General features: G+C 48.2%; 1 protein-coding gene and 1 non-coding gene across 3 annotated transcripts in view; both read left to right on the top strand.

The window, feature by feature from the left end:
- The first annotated feature begins 576 nt into the window (after positions 1–576).
- The window catches only part of IL34 (interleukin 34), a 61,436-nt gene continuing 41,069 nt past the window's right edge, over positions 577–20,943 (top strand). Inside the window, exons 1-2 of one of the 2 annotated variants that reach the window (XM_070462865.1) lie at positions 577–754; positions 12,774–12,930. The gene's annotated coding sequence lies outside the window, so the exon portion shown is untranslated. The remainder of the gene's footprint in view (positions 755–12,773; positions 12,931–20,943) is intronic. The other variant, XM_020896656.2, reaches the window with a different exon arrangement.
- On the top strand, positions 14,498–14,600 carry LOC139033545 (U6 spliceosomal RNA). The gene has a single exon (XR_011486097.1). It is a non-coding gene; the product is annotated as a U6 spliceosomal RNA (small nuclear RNA).

The raw sequence follows: 20,943 nt of genomic DNA, 5'->3' as shown, positions 1-20,943 counted from the left end.
GGCAAAGTGAGACTGCTCCTTGTCCTTGGAGATAGGCTTGAGCGTCTGCTGTGTCACCAGGAACTCCCACAGATATGTGTGCGACCCCACGCGTTACCCCAGGACAGGCCCGGAGTCATGGACAGAAGCAAGCCCTCTGGCTTTGTGACCTTGGCTTAGACACTTCTCTCTCTGGGCTCAGGTCTCCATCTGTAGGCTGGGTATTGATTGGTTCCCAACACTGGTGATATTTATCAAAGGCCTTTTCTTCCTCTGAAGTTCGTCCCCCTGTGTACATGTGCAGTCCGGGCAGTACTACATCACTACAGTTTTGTTGAGTTTTGTGGAGGGGTTCTTGTCGGAATAAATGTGCTATGGAGAGGAGTTGGCGCGGCCCCCTAAAACAGCCCATCCTGCCTGGGAGCCAAGACTTGGTCTGGGGACTTCCACCGTTAACTTGCCTGGCGCACTCGGTCAGAAGAGTTCCTGGCTGATCCTCTGGGCTTGTGGCCCCCTCCTACTCCACTCTCCAAGGCAGGCTGGGGCCACGTGGCCCTGCCCCGCCCTTGCTGGCTCCAGTTTCTGAATCAGTTGCAGTGGCCTGCTTTCCCCGCCCTTCCCATCAGTCGGGAAGCCTGGACTGTGGGCTGGGGGAAGCCACAGCCTTTCCCACCTGGCACCCATTGCCTCCTGCCCTTGGTACCTGTTCTAAGCCCTGGAGCCCCTTAAAGCTGCCAGCGAAGCCCTAGAAGACTGTATCTCGGTACTTGAACAGGTAAGAAAGTGGTTGATTTTCTCTCACATGGTTTTCTTTGCCTGACTTATCCAAAACCCAACTTAGCTGCTTCCTTCACAGATCACAGCAAGAGGGATTTGAGCTAGACTTGAAAAACAGTCCCAGCAAGAAGCTCTGAATTACGTCTTAGAAAAATGGTGTGAATTCTCTGCTCTGTGTTTCTTTTTTAAACCTTTGCTTTCATCAGCTTTGCAGGAAAAAAGCAGATCCAAATAGCTATAAAGCAAGTCACTTCTCTCTGCATTCCCTTCTGAGTTTTGTAAATCAACAAACGCACATTCTTAAATGGTTGTCATGGGTTACTGAGGGCTCTTCCACAGGATATTGCTTTGGTTTTTAGACCTTAATGTATTACTGTGTGCATGAATTATGTACATGAATTACCTTATCAGAAATTGACTTAAAATTCTTTAAAGGAAAGGAAAAAAATAAAATGGCATAAGTTAGCCTTCTTCTTTCAGATGGTTTTGTTGCAACAGTATTCTGAAATTAAAATGGAATGTTCTGCTTTTGCACTTTGCATTGAAACCAACTAACTGATTTTTAAGTCCGTGTGGTATCCGCCAGGATAAGCATCCTTTGTCCCTTAGTTGTGAAGTTTAGATTGCTTCCAGGTGTTTTGTGATTAAATATTCGAATTTTATGGACAACTGTGGAAATAATTTCTTTTAGATTTTTTTTCTTTTAATCTCTCCTTGGATTTTATTCTCCATCCAGAATAAATACTTGGGATAAAGGGCAAGAACATTTTTGTAGCTCAGATCATGTTACACATGGAGTCAGCTCATTCATAAGATTTTCAGGACCGTGAGGCATGAGGGAGTGGGTGGGGAACTTGTTTTCTCTAAATTTTTCAGGAAGTGGGCTGGAGGCAGTTTAGTACAGTGGATAAGACTTGGCCTGTGAAGGCAGGAGAGCCTGGGCTTATATGCATAGCTGCCTGACCTTGAACCCTCACCTAATAAATTCAATTAGTTCACATGTAAAATACAGACTTTAAAACTCCTTAGCGGTATAGGAAAGGCAGAGATAGTATTTGTAAAACAACTTTGGTGTGTAATAAGCACCCTGGAAGGCTCTTTCAAACCTGGGGCTTTCTCTGAGCCATTTAGAAGCTGCGCAGAACTGAGACAGTCATCACAAGAGCATCTTTTTGACCTCTTCCCCCCTTCTAATTCAGCCTCCTGTTAGAGAGGTTTTTTGTTTGTTTAACTTTGCCCCAATCCAGCTAAGGCTGGTGAACTGGGCACTGGTCACCCAGACTCTCAGCCACCAGCCATCAGCTCTGATGCCACCAGTCCCATCTCTTAGCCACCTTCCTCAAAGGGCAGGTTTCAGGGATCACTGAACAGGGTGGAGGGTTCCCCCACGGCCTGTGGACCCACCTGTTGTCCTCCACGCCGGTAGGTCACTGGGAGGCCACATCGAGGCACAGAGAAATGCTCCCAGGCTGGGTTCTAATCCTAGCTGTACCAATTCCCAGTCAATGGACTCCTCTGAGTGTCAGTTTCCTCATCTGTAAAATGGGAATATTAATATCTGCGCTATAGAATTACATGAAATTACAGAGCTCAAGCGGCTGGCACTTAGGGGCCCATTACCGTGGAAGGTCAAGACTATGTTCCAGAGCCCTTGGGAAAGTACCAGAATTAGCCATAAAAGATAGGCAGAAGACTCATGTTCATCGTCAGTCAACAAACACTCATCATTCATGGTGCTGGATGTTCTGGAGAGGTGTATAACACAGGCTCCCTGCTCTTGGCATAGGTGTACAGCTCATCCCAAGGGACAGAGGAGACAGCGGCTGCCTTGGCACTCCCAGATACCCCGCTTGAAAGGGAAGAATAATCGCTGAGGCAAAGATGGGGAGGAAGGACAAGATAAGCTGGCGTTGGGGGAGCCTGACTTGCAAGTCGGGGCCCAGGGCTCTGGGGCTCTGGTCCAGCTCTGCCATCCTCAGAGCCAAGGTCTTTTCTCCAGCTTCCAGTGAAAGTTAAAGGGCACTCGGGTTTCTTCCAGCTCCTTCCTTCTGGGGGTCTGCAAAGTGTCTCTGGAGGCCACATCTCCCCGTCCCCCACCCCTGCAACCCTGTCTGTCCATGGTAGCTGTCCAGGACCCAGCCTTGGTCTTGGGAGGAAGAGGCATCCTGTCTGAAGTGGACAGTCTGACCCCGTGACCCAGAGAGGGTGCACGGCAGTCTGAGGACGGCGGCCTCTAAATCTGTGGGAACCCCGGAGCTTCTGGGCTCTGACTGCCCTGCACACTTCTGTCTGACAGCCCTGTGTCACACTGGGGGCAGTGTGCCCCGGGACAGGGTTGCCGTCATCCTGGGAATATACTCCTGAGCTTCCCGCAGCACCAAGAGAGTTCTGTCTGTGCATCTCAGCTAGGAAAGCTAAATAGCCACGCCTGGAGAACCAGGCCAGGACTTCCCATTTGGGGCCTTCTTAAGTGGGTGAAGAGGAGGATGAGTGGGGATGTAGCTACAGTGAGCAAGGTTGAGGTCAGGGCAATGAATCTAAAAGACCAAAGAGATGTGGACTTGCTACTGTGGACAGCTGTTCAGAAAGGTCAGGCCCTGCTGGTCAAGCTTCGAGAATGCCCACGTTCTGGCTCAGGACTCTCTCGCCACATCCAAGCTTTATCACCCACAGGCTTCCTCAATCTTCCCTTCAAGGAAGGGAATTTGGAGCATGCTATGACATGGATGAACCTTGAGGATATTAAGCAAAATAAGCTAGACCAAGAAAGACAGATTCTGTATGATCGCACTTACGGGAGGTAACTGTTGCTGCTGCTGCTGAGTCGCTTCAGTCGTGTCCGACTCTGCGCGACCCCATAGATGGGAGCCCACCAGGCTCCCCCATCCCTGGGATTCTCCAAGCAAGAACACCAGAGTGGGTTGCCATTTCCTTCTCCAGTGCATGAAAGTGAAAAGTGAAAGTGAAGTTGCTCAGTCGTGTCTGACTCAGCAACCCTATGGACTGCAGCCTACCAGGCTCCTCCATTCATGGGATTCTCCAGGCAAGAGTACTGGAGCGGGGTGCCATTGCCTTCTCCGACAGGAGGTAACTAAGAGGAGTCAAATGTGTAGAAGCAGTGAGTAGAATAGTGGTTGCCAGGAGCCGGGGGAAGGAGGGAATGGGGAAGTTATTGTTCAGTGGGTTTAGAGTTTCAGTTTTGGAAGATGAAAAACTTCTAGAGACAGATGGTGGTGATGGTTGCACAACAAAGTAAATGCACTTAATACCACTGACACGGACAGTTAGAAATGGTTGAGATTTGTTGTCTGTGTATATCACTACCGTTTAAAACCTGGTGTGGGGGGATGAGTAGTATATGCCTCATAGGGATTAAGAATTGAATGAGGCAAGTGAATTGAATTATTATTAATGTCAGGTTCTGGACACATCCAAGACTTTTTGCCTCACAGACTCAGCGCTGGAGAAGATTCGTGTGTCCCTGTGGGGAGCAGCTGTGCGGTTCTGCATGAGATGTTCAGGATGAGGTTCAGGGGAGACTTCCTGAAGGAATGACTGAGGCCCTGCCCAGAGGGCTCCTAGCATTTGTGGGATGAGTAGGTTCCAGACATTGGAAAGTTCCCGGCAAAAAAAAAAAAAAAACCACTCCCACTAAGGGGCAGTTTGAAAGGGAGATTTTAGATCCACCTGGAGAACTTGTGATCAGAACTGTTTGAATGTGGAATGGGCTGTCTTGTGGAGTACTGAGCTCCCCATGAGTACAGGCACGTAAGGAGAGTTAGGGCAAGTTGCAGATGAGACTCTTGCATGAGGCAAGGGTAGGGCCAGAGGGTTTCCTAGGCTCTGTGCCTCTGTGGTGTGATCCAGTCCAGGCCTGTGTAAAGATGGGACCCCAGTCAGAGGGAGGGGGCAGGCAGTGGGGGAGGCATGCTGCCAGCCTTCCCCTAAATAACAGTAATGATAGCTGCTGCCATTCTGGGTACAGGCTGTGTTAAATTCTAAACCGGCTTGATCTGAGATCCTCACCACAACCCCAGATGGTGGGTGCAACTATCATCTCCATTTTACAGCTGGGAACTGAGGCCCCGTTCCCAGTTCCCAGGCTTAAGTCTCCAGCCCAAGGTCAGCCAGCAGGCCACGGAGCTGGAGTTAGAACCCAAGCAGCCTGGCGCCAGCCCTCTGCCTCTGCAAGCTGGCTGCTCCCATGGCAGTCCCTGGGAGCTGACACTCTCACAGGCAGGGATTTAGCAGCTGCCCCGCTCCCTCCATCTGGTTTCTCTGCGGAGCCAGGCCCCACCTGCTTGGCTCCAGGGTTCAAGGTTAACCCTTGGCAGACAACCCTGGCCTGGATTGAGAGCCAGGCTCCTGGTCACTCAACATCCCCCTTCGCCTTCTGGTAAACAGGACCCTACTTGACAACTCTCTTGAAGGTTCCAAGTCTTTCCCATAGCTGTTGAGTGAGTTCATTCTGTCTTTTTTTTGCAACTGTGTTTTTTCCAGTGCAGCTCTTTGGGTGCCAAAACATTGTCTGCATGATTCAATTTGTCCAAGTTCCCAGGCTTAGCACCCACAAGTCAATAGATGCCACCCCTAACAGTGGCAGTCCGACGGCCTCCTGTGTCCTCAGAGTTATAGAGGAAGCCCCGCCGGGGCGGTGGCCTTACAGAATGACTCAGTTTGTGGGGCTGGCCTTGACACCTTATGGAGGTGCAGGCAGCTACCATGTAAAGACATCTTGACTTCCCTGGGGCCCAGTGGTTAAGTCTCCGTGCTCCTGCTGCAGACTGCAGTCTTCGACCCCTGGTTGGGGAACTAAGATTTTACACGTGGCCAACATTTTTTTTTTAAATAAAGATAAAGGCATCTCCATTGCCAGATGGACACTATCTCACCCAATCCATACAGAGCCCAGGATTCTCCCATATTACAGATGAGGTCACTGAGGCTTGGAGAGGTGAATTCACCTGTTTGGAAGTCAGGAGTCTTTCTCTCTCCCCTTGTGTGCCTTGGAGGCTTTACACTGGTAGCTGATCTGACAGCAGTAGGAATAGTGTCACTTGCTATTTGGCTGCGTTAACGTACCATTAAGATTTCTCCCCTACTGCCTCCTGGCACCCTCACTGCTGCCCTGGGAGCGGGCCTGGGAAGTGCCGTTTCATGGATGAAGAAGGTGATCTGGGGCTTCCAGGGCCTCACAGAGGAGAGGGCATACCAGAGCAGGGAGGGTGGTGATCCTTCTGGCCCTCCTTACTCTGCAGGCCGCTTCCCCACCCTGCACTGGTGTCAGGCTGTGTAGCCCTCCTGCTGGCCTCTTTGGAGGCTCTGTCCCAGGCCCCAGTGAGGCGGGTTAGGCACAGAGGCCAGCAGACCAGCTGGCCCAGAAGAGGCTGGGCTGGGGCCAGGTACTTTCCAGTGTCCTCCCGCAGCTGGGAAACCTTTCTTGGATGACAGCTCTGCAGAAGGTGCCTCCCGGTCTTACTTGCCCTGGTCTGCCTCCCAGCCCAGAGAAGACTCCTCTCCTCCCTGACCACGGAAATCACAGAGGCAACATAATCAGCGACGGCATTCTGGAACCTGTGAGCCTATAGTGCATGACTGTTAACCCCAGAGGAAGAAGCTGAGGCTGGTTTAGAATCTGGGCTTAAACCCTGGGCTATCTGCTGGCAAAACCCATAACACTGGATGAATCATTTTCATTGTATACTTTTTCAGTTTTCAGTAATAGTGTTTTTTTGAGGACGGTTTTTAATTTACAGAACAGTTGAGGCGAAAGTGTCGAGAGCTCCATACAGCCACGCCGCCATGGATACACAGTGCCCCATATCACTAACATGGGTTAGTAATGTGATAAGTTTGGTACAGTTGATGAATCAGTATGAACACATCATTATTATATTAATACATTACCAAAGTTCATAGTTTCCATTAGGGTTCACTCTGGCGTTACACATTTACAGGTTTATTTGTCTTGGCTGTGCTGGGTCTTCACTGCTGTGCGTGGGCTTTCTCTGACTGCGGCAGGAAGGGGCTACTCCACAGGTGCGCTGAGCACGTGGGCTCAGAGGTTGCAGCGCATAGGCTCAGTAGCTCTGAGGCACGTGGGATCTTCCTGGACCGGGGATCGGACCCATGTCTTCTGCATTGGCAGCGGATTCCCAACCTGTGAACCACTAGGGACTTCCCTATATGGTGATTTTAAAAAAAAATTTATTTATTTGTCTGTGCTGGATCTTAGTTGCAGCATGCAAACTCTTAGTTGTGGTATGTGGGATCTAGTTCCCTGGCCAGGGATTGAACCTGGCCCCCTGCCTTGGGATCACAGAGCCACTGGACCACCAGGTAATACCCACTTATATGGCGACTGACACTCTGTACAAATATAAGCGATGTGTTCTTCAGCCCTTGTATCATAATAACTGGTACCAGTTTTACTGAGTAGAGAATGGTTCTTCATATAGCTGGACCTCCTCAGGCAAATGCCCGGTTGGCCCAGGCCCTGTAGGAACAATTCCATAAAGGGCCTGGGAGTCCTTTCCCTCAAGGCGTGGCTCAGACCTCCTCCAAGAACTGTTCCCCAGGCCCTTTCAGGCATGTGAACCTCCATTAAAAAGACCCCTCAGAGGTCACCTTCCTTCATTACAGGACTTAGAGGAACGGTTGATGTCCTGGCTTCTGCCTCCAGCTCATCTGAGTGTGTTCACCAGGTGACTCCCCTGCTCACAACCTGTGCTGGCTCTGTGATGCCTGGCACACCAAGAGGTGTGTGGCATTGAAGGCCTTCTATAGTCTAGTGTTGTCCTGCCTGTCCAGCGTGGACTCCTGTGATACCCTGACGCTGCTCCTCAGCTCTGGACAAAGGACCTTCTCTGCTGTCCTGAGCACTTGCCCTGTAGCCTCATCTCCATCCCTTGCTCACTTTATCCCCACTTCTCCCTCCTCAGTAACGTCTCTTGTCCCCATTTTCCACCCTTCATCCTCTGGCTTCAGTCTCCTTCTCCCTGCCATGAAGCCTACTTGGACCACTTTGGCTGAATTTGATCCATCCTTTCTCAAGCTCTTATTACATTTACCGTCCATACCAGAAAGACTAGCCTTGAATCATTCTGTATATGTTCTCTGGGCCTGCCTCCCAAGATCACCAACTAGCCTGTGATCTCCATAAGAGCAAAGAACTGAATCCCCAACATAGGCTGAAACCAGCCTACAGTGGTTCTGGACTTATAGTGCCTTGCTTACTGGCCATTAACAGCAAGACACTGCATATGGAAATAGTCTGTAATTCTCGGGTAAGATAGCAAATGCTCAATAGGGCTCTTATTGTTACCATATTCCACTGATTCTAAAACACACCTTTCTCCCACTCCCTGCATTTTAACATCTCCTCTGAAATCAGGATCAATGGCAAATCACAATTTAACTGACAGTTTTTTTTTTCTTTCTCAGTGCCACATATAAGGAGATGAGGTGTTAATGGTTGATGTGAGAATGTGTTTCTGGAATGGACCTGCTGATAAAGTTTCTGGGAGAAATGAGGGGATTCTAGGAAAGATAATGGAAACTGGGTGAAGAGAGGATGCTGAGGGAGATGACAGATGCTGGGAGAAGTGGGGGATACTAGAACAGGATGGGAGGGTACCCTATTGAGCCCAGAAGCTTCCCGAATCACTCTGAGTTGATTCAGGTATTCCTTCTTTTCATGTTCCTATCCTCTGTGCATATGCTACTTCAGAGGCTGATTCCCAGAGGCAACCTCTGGGTCCCTCTCTGAAGTTGCAGGGTGCTCAGATTACCCCTCCAGCTTCAGATTCTTTGGGGCTTCATCTCATATGCTGGACCTCCCTTATCTTCACAGTCATATCCTAGCTGCATAAAGCTGCTGGGTGGAAGAATGTGTGGTCTTTTGCCTTCAGACTGCCCTTTAATGTTGAGTTAGCAGCAAGGACTTTGGGGTGAGACATATTCAGATTTAATACTTGCTGTCCCATTTGCTAGCTGTGTGATTTTTGGCAGCTTGTAAAACTTTCTGAGCTTTGGTTTCTTCATCTTTAAAGTGAGGGTGAGAGAATTCCCTGGAGGGAATTGGAGGTCCAGTGGTTAGGACTCTGCACTCTCACTGTGGAGGGTGCAGGTTCAGTCCCTGGTCAGGGAAGTTAATCCTGCAAGTCGCAAGGCACAGCCAAAAAAAAAAAAAGAGGGTGAGAATTTCTAACTCTGGTATTGATGCGCATGTGCAGTGGTGGAAAGGAGATTTAATGACATAAAGTGATTCACATTAGCTTTTATTATGCTGCTGCTGATCTTCATTGTCTTTTAGTCTTTTTATTCAAGCTGAGGTAGCCCTTTCAGCCCCTGAGGTAGCTTCTTCTCATGGACACTGCCTACATTATCAACCCAGATTTTATGGGCCCCAAACACCCCTGAAGCAGAGGGAGCACCATCTCCCTGGCCATCCTCAGTGCCTGGCCAGTGCTGACTGGGAGCCCTGACTCTTTTTCCCTCTTTTTGTTAGTTTCCTGAGTACCCGGCTGTTGCCTGCTGATTACCAGAGCTCTAGTTTCATTAGAAAAATAAAGAAAAAGGCCGTGTAAGGTTATAGATAAAACCAACATAAGGAAAAAGAAGTGTAAGTGAGGCTCCTTTTCAATGAGATGTAAGCTTTGATAGTTTTTCAAGGAAACTACAAAAAGACCAAGAAATTCAGGATACAAAACAATCAGCACATTTTTTAATGCGTAGCTGAGCTGCATGGACGGCCCCTGGGTAAGACAATAAAGGAAGCTGGGAGGGAGCATGGGCCTTCCCAAAGGGCCCTTCACTGGTCTGGATAACCCAAGGAAGCAGACTGGAATAGCCATAGAGACTAGGGCCAAAGTTTTTAGCCTACATGAAGCATGGAGGTAGAAAAAAGAGCCCCACATACAGCTGAGACTCTCCAGGATTTAAACCTCTTTTAAGTGAAGTAAGGCCAGAAAAAATTCAACCGCTAAGGCAGAGGAGGAAGCTTTTCTAAACCGGACTGGGTCGGGTTGGAGAAGAGGAAGGCCTCCTCTTAGAAATGTATAATCACACATCTGCCCTCTTTTGGATTTGGGATTAAATTTACACTACTCATGTGATCCTAGAGTCTCCAGGCCAGGAAGTGATCATAAAAACTACTCCCGGCTGGAAAATTCATAGAGAAAGAAAGTAGAATGCTGGTGGCCAGGATGTGGCCTGTGCGGAGGAGGCGGGAGGAAAGGGAGCTGTTGAATGGATATAGAGTTTCTGTTTTGCAACATGAAGAGTCCTGGAGATTGTAGAACAACATGAAAATATTTAGCACTCTTGAACTGTATGCTAAATTTTATGTTATGTATATTTTACCACAATTAAAAAAACTGAAAAAAAAAAAGATTTAGAGGGATTTCCCTTAAGGATTTTATTATTGAGTGAGAAAAGTAAGAAATGGAGATGGGTGTTAATATGATCCCCTTTTGGCAAAGTGACTCCAAATAAAGCCAAACTTGACCCCAAACCACACACTTGTATTTGCCTGTGTATTTCTGTATACAGGAGCATGAAGAAGGTAGTGAAGGCTTCCCATCAGGGTTGCTTGTGTAGGGCTGCAGATGAAGAAAGAAAAAGAAAAGAAAAAGGAAGATTTTGGTGCAACTGAAAATATCTACAATACCTAATCTTCACTCTGTCTGCTCTGATCCTGTTTATGAAAGAGGATATTTGATTGTGCGTGCTCACCTTCATGGGATAAAAATCAGACTGCTGACTTACAGATATGCCGTCTGTGGCAATGGAAAAGAAAACAAATTATACGGATCTGGTGATCTTATTTTATTTACACAAATAAGCAAATGCCCTTTCTATGTGTATACACACCCTCATGTATTGGCGTGAGCATGGAAAAGATGTGGAAAGACAGGTGTCGGCAACTGACGCAAAGCCAGACACTGATGGGACATAAAGCCGGGAACGTGACGGAAAGTCAGTGCACCTGACGGAAAGACAGGGCACGTGACGGAAAGGCGGGGAACATGAGGGAAAGCCAGGCACGTGACAGAAAGCTGGAACGTGAGGGAAAGCCAGTGCACCTGATGGAAAGGCAGGGCACGTGACGGAAAGGCAGGGAGCATGAGGGAAAGCCAGGGCACGTGACAGAAAGCCAGGAATGTGACAGAAAGCCAGTGTACCTGACGGAAAGACAGGGCATGTGACGTCACGGAAAGGCGGGGAACATGAGGGAAAGCCAGGCATGTGACAGAAAGCTGGAACGTGAGGGAAAGCCAGTGCACCTGATGGAAAGGCAGGGCAGGTGACGGAAAGGCAGGGAGCATGAGGGAAAGCCGGGACCGTGACGGAAAGCCAGGGCACGTGACAGAAAGCCGGGAACGTGACGGAAAGACAGGGCACGTGACAAAAAGCCAGGGACCGTGAAGTAATGGCAGGGAATGTGACACGAAGCCGGACACGTGATGTGAACCCAGGGAACGTGACGGACAGCCTATGCACCTGACGCAAAGCCAGGGAACGTGACGTGAAGCTGGGCACGTGATGTAAATTCAGGGTACACGGGGAAAAGCCGAGCACCCGACATAAAGCTGGGCACCTGACGTCAAGTTGGACACATCACACGCCCCAGACGTTTCGTCGCTTCCGGTTTTGTAAGCTGAAGTCTAACACCAAGGTCACGCTCACTCTGAAGGTTCGGGCTGGCTCCTGCCTTACCTCTGCCGAGGCTCGAGGCTGGCTTGGGTTTGAGGCGCGCTGAAGGAAAGGTGGGGGAGGGCAGTGGGGGCTGTGGCGGAACCTGAGGGTGCCCACATGTGCCATGGCGAGAGGGACCCGCCTGCCAGTCTGTGGGCCCCGTTTCTGGAAATAGACGTTTCTGGAAGATCTTGAAGAACCGCCCTTTCCTCGAGCAGTTTCTCGTCTGTTAGGCGGATTTTAAAGCCCCGCCCCTCCCAGCCTCGGGTCCTCCGCGCCTCCTTCCCGCTTGGCCGCCTGCTCTGTGATCTGGCCTCCCCACCTGCTGGGCTTGCAGCTTTTTTCTTCGTGTGCCAATCCCCGGCATGGCACGTGGGAGAGGCTCGGGTCAGGAACGAATATAGAGCAGAATTTAACTCTGACCCCTCCAAGTTTCAGGTTCTTATACAGGGGGCATGGGCAAGAGTATGGGTCGTGGTGGAACCAGGAGGGTCCTGGGTCAGACTGATGTGTGTGATGAGGGCGGGGTGGGGAAGGTTGGCGACTGACTCCTCCTGGCCCCAGACCGCTCGGTTCCAAGTGGCTTGGGAACAGGGGACTGCCTCTGATTCTACCTTAGCTGCAATACTGATGCCTGTTAGAAAGAGACCAGGCCTCCCTTACGGGTCTCTCTGCGTTAATTAATTAACATGGTGATTGAATTCTCCTCATGGTAGGCACTGAGCTAGGAATTCAGTGGGGCTTATGTTCCAGAGGGGTGGGAGATTCAAAACTACTAGTGCATAGTTGTTTAATTACAGCTATGATAGCTATTATGAAACACAGGCCCCCTTGCCCTTGGAAGGTGTAACAAAGCAAGTTTGATGATGAGCCAGAACAGAGCCTGTGCGCCAGGGACTGTGTTCCTGCCAATGGTCTTATTAGAGCAGGGCTTGAACCCAAACTCAACAAGTGTGAGGCCAAACCTTTGCGGGAAGTTGGGCGTTGTGTGACCAATACACTCCCCATAGCAGGGACCTCTGCAAACACCCCCATTTCCCTTCCACCACTCCTTCCCAACTCAGTTCAAACAGGAGTCTCTCAAGCTCCTGTTCTCAAGCACCCATCTCATTTTTCAGATGGGTGAAGTGAGGCCTATAGAAAGGAACTGATTGCTCTATAGGTCCCAAATTAGTAAGGAGAAGCCAAAGCCAGGCTCCCTGGCACCATGCTCAGCCTGCCCGAGTCCCCACAGTCCATCCTCTGTGATGAGCCAAAAAATGAAAAACAAAGCTGCTCTGTTCACCCAGATTTCTGTTTTCTCCATTGTTCTCCACTAGGGACATTCCTGAATTGGTAAAGAAGGGACTAGCTCAGCCTCTCCTGGCAGTGGATCGGCTATGCTGTGCCTAACCAGAATTGAAAAGTCAGGAGACAGAGTTAGAAGAAGGTTGAGACTTTGAGGACCTCCCACCTGGCTCAGGACCCTGTGATCAGGTCAAAGGAAGAGGGGCACTGCGGGGGTGGGGTGTGCGTGTTGGGAGGTGGGGATGGAAGGAATACAGAGGGACAGCTCCCTTGGAAAGGGAGCAGCTGGAGCAAACTGGATCTTATGTAGGTCCAGGGCAGCATGTGAAAGTGTCTGGGAGGGTGTGGGTGAGGGGAAGGGGAAATGGGAGGAAAGAGAATTAGGCTGGCAGGGAGTGGGGGAAGGGCTTTATGCACAGGGAACAGCAAGTGCAAAGGCATTGAGGCCAACTATCATGTGAGGGAAGGGGTGGGCTCCAGGAATGAGATCCTGGTTCCATGGAGCAAAGAAAGGATCATGAGCATCTTGTCCTGTGAGAGGAGACATTTGTCTTTTCTCTGCCTTAGGCTGAGAAAAGCAGAGAACCCTCCTTTTTCTCCAAAAATGCACATGTCCACTTAGGTGCAATATTTTTTTAGTTGTTTTTGCTTTTTTAAATTGTGGTAAAACATATATAACATAGGACTTCCTTGGTGGCTCAGATGGTAAAGAACCTACCTGCAAGGCAGGAGACCCAGGTTTGACCCCTGAGTCAGGAAAGTAGAGAAGGAAATGGCTTCTTACTCCAGTATTCTTATCTGGAGAAATCACGGACAGAGGACCCTGGTGGGCTATACAATCCATGGGGTCATAAAGAATCAGACATGACTGAGCGACTAATACACACACACACACACACACACACACACACACACACCATAAAACTTACCATTTTTTAAAAGAGTGGTTTAATGTGGATCATTTTTAAAGTTTTTATTGAATTTGTCACAGTATTGCCTCTGTTGTTTATGTTCTGGTTTTTGGCATGTAGGATTTTAGTATCCCCCCTCCAAATCCTGAATTGGAAGTCAAAGTTTTAAATACTGGACTGCCAGGGCATCCCTAAAAACTACCATTTTAAACATTTTAAAGTGTGCAGCTCATCGATATTAAGCACATTTACAATGTTACATAACCATTATCACTATTTCCAGAACTTTTTCATTATCTCAAACAGAAACTCTGTGCACATTAAACAACTCTTCCTTTCTCCATCTCTCCATCCCCTGGTAACCTCTGTTATACTTTCTAGCTCTAGATTTTGCCTATTCTAGGTCCCTCAATATATATGCAGTTTTTAAAGAATGGTAAAATTGACATGCAATAAACTGCACAAAAGTGCACAACTTGCTAACTTTTGATTATGCACTTGTTGTTTGGCCACTGAGTTGTGTCCAACTCTTTGCAACCCCATGGACTGCAGCACGCCAGGCTTCCCTGTCCTTCACTGTCTCCCAGAGTTTGCTCAAATTCATGTTCATTGAGTCAGTGATGCTATCTAACCATCTCATTCTCTGCCTCTCTCTTCTCCTTTTGCCTTCAGTCTTTCCCGGCATTAGGATCTTTTCTAGTGAGTTGGCTTTTTGCATCAGGTGGCCAAAGTATTGGAGCTTCAGCTTCAGCATCAGTCCTTCCAATGAATATTCAGGGTTGATTTCCTTTAGGACTGACTGGCTTGATCTCCTTGCAGTCCAAGGGACTCTCGAGTCTTCTTGCTTGCTTCAGCAGCACATATACTAAAATTGGAATGATACAGAGAAGATTAGCATGGCCCCTGTGCAAGGATGACATGCAAATTCATGAAGTGATCCATATTAAAAAAAAAAAAGTCTTCTTCAGCACCACAATTCAAAAGCATCAATTCTTTGGTGCTCAGCCTTCTTTATGGTCCAACTCTCACATCTGTACATGACTACTGGAAAAACCATAGCTTTGACTATAGACCTTTGTCAGCAAAGTGATGTCTCTGCTTTTTAATATGCTGTCTAGGTTTGTCATAGCTTTCCTTCCAAGAAGCAAGCATCTTTTAATTTCATGGCTGCAGTCACTGTCCGCAGTGATTTTGGAGCCCAAGAAAATAAAATCTGTCACTGTTTCCACTTTTTCCTATTCTATTTGCCATGAATTGATGGGACTGGATGCCATGATCTTAGTTATTTGAAAATGTTGAGTTTTAAGCCAGCTTTTTCACTCTCCTCTCTCACCCTCATCAAGAGGCTCTTTAGTTCCTCTTCACTTTCTGCCATTAGAGTGGTATCATCTGCATATCTGAGGTTGTTGATGTTTCTCCTGGCAATCTTGATTCCAGCTTATGATTCATCCAGCCCAGCATTTTGCATGATGTACTCTGCATATAAGTTAAATAAGCAGGGTGACAATATGTAGCCTTGACGTACTCCTTTCCTAGTTTTGAACAGTCAGTTGTTCCGTGTCTGGTTCTAACTGTTGCTTCTTGATCTGCATACAGGTTTCTCAGGAGACAGGTAGGGTGGTCTGGTATTCTCATCTCTTTAAGAATTTTCCACAGTTTGTTGTGATCCACACAGTCAAAGGCTTTAGCATAGTCAATGAAGCAGAAGTAGACGTTTTTCTGGAATCTCCTTACTTTCTCTGTGATACAACTAATGTTGGCAATTTGATCTCTGGTTCCTGGTAGCTTGAAGGATTTTGAGCATAACCTTACTAGCTTGTGAAATGAGCGTATGGTAAGTTTGAGTATTTTTTGGCATTGCCCTTCTTTGGTATTGGTATGAAAACTGACCTTTTCCAGTCCTGTGGCCACTGTTGAGTTCTCCAAATTTGCTGGCATATTGAGTGCAGCACTTTCACAGCATCATCTTTTAGGATTTGAAATAGCTCAGCTGGAATTCCATCATCTCCACTAGCTTTGTTTGTAGTGATGCTTCCTAAGGCCCACTTGACTTCACACTCCAGGATGTCTGGCTCTAAGTGAGTGACCACACCATTGTGGTTATCCAGGTCATTAAGACTTTTTTTGTATAGTTCTTCTGTGTATTCTTGCCACCTCTTCTTAATCTCTTCTGCTTCTGTTAGGTCCTTACTGTTTCTGTCCTTTATCATGCCCATCCTTGCATGAAATGTTCCCTTGATATCTCCAGTTTTCTTGAAGAGATCTCTAGTCTTTTCTTTCTACTGTTTTCCTCTATTTCTTTGCATTCTTCATTTAAGATGGCCTTCTTATCTCTCCTCGCTATTCTCTGGAAATCTGCATTCAGTTGCATTTCCCTTTCTCCCTTGCTTTTCACTTCTCTTCTTTCCTCAGCTATTTGTAAAGCCTCCTCAGACAACCACTTTGCCTTCTTGCATTTCTTTTTCTTTGGGATGGTTTTGGTCACTGCCTCCTGTACAGTGTTACAAACCTCTGTCCATAGTTCTTCAGGCACTCTGTCTACCAGATCTAATCCCTTGAATCTGTTTGTCACCTCCACTGTATAATCATAAGGGACTGGATTTGGGTCATACCTGAATGACCTAGGACTCCCCTGGTGGCTCAGACAGTAAAGAATTCACCTGCAGTGCAGGAGCCCATGTTCGATCCCTGGGTCAGAAAGATTTTCTGGTGAAGGGAATGGCAACCCACTCCAGTATTCTTGACTGGAGAATTCCATGGACAAGGGAGCCTGGCAGGCTACAGTCCATAGAGGTCACAAAGAGTCAGACATAACTGAGCAACTTACACTTTCACTGAACAGCCTAATGGTTTTCCCTACTTCTTGATTATTCATGCAGTAAGCCAAATAATGCCTATACCCGTCACTGCCTAAATTTCCTTGTGTCCTTTTAAATTCCTCTCTCCCCAGAAAACTACTGTCTGCTTTCCGTTCCTGTAGATTAGTTTGTATTTTCTTGAGTTTTAAGTACATGAAATGACACAGTTCATACTCTTTCTTCTGGGTGGTTTGGTTTCTTTCAGCATAATTGTTTTGAGATTCATTCATTCATGCTGTTGGGTGCCTCAGTAATTCATTCTTCTCATAGCTGAGTAGTATTCCATTTTATGATCTACCATAATTGTTTATCTGTTCACCTGCTGATGGACTTTGAGATTGTTTCTAGCTGTTGGTGCTCATAAATAGAAATTCAGTGGCTTTTTGTACGTAGATTGTGTCCTGCAGGCTTCCCTGGTGGCTTAGCTGGTAAAGAATCCTCCTGCAATGCCGGAGACCTGGGTTCGATCCCTGGGTTGGGAAGATCCCCTGGAGGAGGGAACAGCTACCCATTCCAGTATTCTGGCCTGGAGAATCCCACGGACTGAATATTCATGGGGTCACAAAGAGTCGGACACGACTGAGCGAGTTTCACTTTACTTCACTTGTGTCCTGCAGCCTTGCTGAGCTCTTTTATTAGCTCATCTTGTTCCCAGTTTTAGGGACAGAGCATTCAGTCGTTCATCATGTAAGTTTCTCATAGATGCCTTTTTGCAGCTTGAGAAAATTCCCTACTCTTCATAGTTTGCTGAGAGATTCATTGGGAGTGGGATGCTTGATTTTGTCAGAGGGACAAAATCTACTGCATCTGCTGAGGTAATCATCAGTTTTTCTTTGTTAGTTTGCTAATGGTGGTGGGGGGTGGAATTCACAACGCTTGCTTTTCAAATGTGAAACCCACCCCTCATTCCTGGTACTGCCTGTGAGATTAGAATAGGGCATGGGAATTCAGGTGCCTCTGGAGAATCAGGGGCCTTGTCCCTCAAGGAGACCAGGTTCTGTGCCCAGTCATGGGGAGAGGGAGGGAGGGGGCAAAGGGCAAGGGCGGGGAGAACCCAAACGTCAGACTGCACCTACCTCTGCAGGGGAGCCGCCCCAGGAGAGCCAGGGCCCAGTCAGGGGCACAGCGTATTCTTAGCAGCCTCTCTGCCGGATCTCCCGCACCGCACTTGCCTCTCTTGGGAACTCTTGGCCTCTGTAAAACGGAGCTGGTGGCGGCTGGGCAACTGGGCGCAGGGAGCAGGCCCAGGAGGCCAGTCTGCATTCCTGAGTGCCGTGGAAACGAACTAACAGGCTGCGAGCTCCTTGGTAGTTCCCGTCTCCGTGAAATGAAGGTATGGTACTTCCTCCCAGGGCTGCTGTCTTCAGTGAGCCCATGGTGACAGACCACTTAAATAAATCGGATAAAAGTGGCCAGTGGATGATATTCCAAGCCAGTGTCCCTCACTCACCAGGTGTGTCCTGCCGCCAGTGGCTGACTCTCTCATCCTTAATCTCCTCACTTAGAAAATGGAGATAACAATTTTACGAGATGAATTGTACTGATGACAATTCAGTGTCATTAGGCAAATAGATGGGTGAGCACCTGGCACAGTTCCTGGCACGTGGGAAGTGCTGGGTGACGTGCAGGCATCTCAGGTGCTGGGGTGGCTGCAGTGGAGACTGTCCTGGAGCTGGAGGGGCCACAGAGGGAGCCAGGGGCAGGAGCGTGCCCTGGCCTGGGTTAAGTGTGCAGTGCTGTGCACTTGAGTGATCCTGTGCCATGGAGTGGCGCTCTCAGCACCCCTGCCAGACTGGCATGATCCTGGTCCACCACCCCAGTGCCAGCAGAAAGGGCGAGGCTCAGAGCTAGAGCTCGAATTGGAATCCAGATTCCCTTGGTCATTTGGGAGGTTTGTGCCCGTCTAAAAGGTGAAGGATCTCCCCAGGGTTGGTGCTAACCCTGGTCCCACATTGAGGGAACTGGGAGAGAAGAAAGGAATCAAGTAGCCAAGAAAACTCTTGGTGGATTCTCTCCTTCCCCATCTTGGCCTTGGGCTGGGTTTTTCCTCCAGCTTCTTAGGCTGAGTGTTTAGCTGACCTATTTCTACTTCTCTGTTGGCATTTCGGCATCTGACCCAAATGCCCTACTCACGCAGATGTTGTTCATCAGATGTTACCGTCCTTTTGGTGCATTAGGCTCTGGGGACACAGTGATGAGATCAGAACAAGGCTCATTCTTATGATTACAAGATAACACCGATGTGAACACAGTTAAAATTATGGCAGAGACCAGTGCCCTGCAGAAGTGCCACAGACAGTGTGACAGGGAGTGACCTGGGCTGGTCAGAGAAGGCTTCTCTGTACCTGCGATGTTTCCGTGGACAAGAAGGGGTCAGCTGGGCAAGATTCTGGGGCGGGGCGTTCTAGGCAGAGGGAACAGACAAAGGCCTTAAGGAGGAGTCAGTCTGCTGATTAACTGGCGGTCAGTATGTGGATAGTGGGTGGAGCTGGGGAGGGGTCACCTTGCAGTGTGCCGGGAAGTCCAGGGGGCGGGGTGGGGGGAGCAGGAGGGCTTACTCTAAGTACAGATTCCAGGATTCTTCTGAAAATGAAAAAAGTTCTTGTATTTTTTTCTTATCTTTTGTCTTTTGTGATTTAGAGGGCCTCCTGTTTGGAAAAGTATTTGAGAGTCTCTCAGAACTGAAAGTATTGTCGCCCACCAGGTTGCCTTTAGCCACTGTTATTTCTACTCCTGAACTGCCACGGACAGTAGACTGTGCTGTTCTCTAAGCCACCTTGCCAGAATTACTTGATGGGGTCACATCCCCTGGCAAGGGGTATGAAAGCCCAGCCTTCTTGCCCTAGGCTGGGAGGACTCTGCTGTTATTTAAAAAGGCTCTAGGCCTCCAAGTCGTGCCCTTCCCTCTCCTCTCCTCTTGCTCCTTCACCTGAAGGTTTCTCTGGAAAGTTTGCCCTCAAAAATTCATGTAAAACTGAACCCCTGTTTCAGGTTCTCCTTCTGGGGAAACCAAACTTAAGCCACCAGGGACCATGTGTTTTTTGGACTAGAAATTGAGGTTCTGGGATTAGAACCTTCCAGCTCTGAAAGTCTTTAGAACTGTGTGATTTACTCAGTCACACAATAGGTGATTGGCAGAGCCAGGCCCAGGAAGGCATCAAGGGTGGGGGTGGGGCCTGCTGGTGAATGTGGTGCAGAGCCAAGGTCGCAGCTGTGGTTTACCAGTAGCTGTGCTCTCTGCCTTAATTGCTCTGGAGACTTTATGTCCAGAATTCCACCTGCTTCTTCCTATGTTAGAGTAATTCACCCTGAAGTATGAAAGATTGGCAGCTCAGAGACAATGCATCTTGAAAAGAAGATGTTTGTAATAAATCTGTAATTCAGTGAACTTTTTGTCAGGGTGATGAATGAGTTCAGTCAGCTCAATTGTTCAGTCATGTCAGACTCTTTGCCACCCTATGGACTGCAGCATGCCGGGCTTCCCTGTCCATCACCAACTCCTGGAGTTTACTCAAACTCATGTCCATTGAGTTGGTGATGCCATCCAACCATCTCATCTTCTGTCATCCCCTTCTCCTCCTGCCTTCAGTCTTTCCCAGCATCAGGGTCTTTTCTAATGAGTCAGTTCTTCACATCAGGTGGCCAAAGTATTGGAGCTTCAGCTTCAGCATCAGTCCTTCCAATGAATATTCAAGACTGATTTCCTTTAGGATGAACTGGTTGGATCTCCTTGTAGTCCAAGGGACTCTCAAGAGTCTTCTCCAACACCACAGTTCAAAAGCATCAATTCTTCAGGGCTCAGCTTTCTTTATAATCCAACTCTCACATCCATACATGACTACTGGAAAAACCATAGCTTTGACTAGACGGACTTTTGTTGGCAAAGAGATGTCTCTGGTTTTTAATATGCTGTCTAGGTTGGTCATAACTTTTCTTCTTAGTGCAATTCTGTTGGATTTGAGGTCATAAGTGAAAGTGAAAGTGTCCGGCTCTTTGTGACCCCATGGACTGTAGCCTATCAGGTTCCTCTGTCCATGGGATTTTCCAGGCAAGAATACTGGAGTGGGTTGCCATTTCCTTCTCCAGGAGATCTTCCTGACCCAGGGATTGAACCCCGGTCTCCCGCATTGTAGGCAGACGCTTTACCAGGGAAGTCCATTTGAGGTCATATGTGTGTGTGTGTGTTAGTCACTCAGTCATGTCTGACTCTTTGCGACCCCATGGACTGTAGCCCACCAGGCTTCTCTGTCCGTGGAATTCTCCAGGCAAGAATACTGGAGTGGATTGCCATTCCCTTCGCCATTTGAGGTCATAAGGGAGCCGTATATCAGGTAATTCCTGAGCTTTCCCGAGGATCAGCTTTCCTACCCCATTTCTGCTTCTCCTTACCCTGTTCTCCCCACAGTCAGACCACACATGTTGAGAAGCACTCC

The sequence above is a fragment of the Odocoileus virginianus genome, unplaced genomic scaffold, assembly GCF_023699985.2.
Source record: "Odocoileus virginianus isolate 20LAN1187 ecotype Illinois unplaced genomic scaffold, Ovbor_1.2 Unplaced_Scaffold_15, whole genome shotgun sequence".
In the NCBI taxonomy this organism is placed as follows: Eukaryota; Metazoa; Chordata; class Mammalia; order Artiodactyla; family Cervidae; genus Odocoileus; species Odocoileus virginianus.
This window is presented reverse-complemented; position numbering and strand designations above follow the sequence as displayed.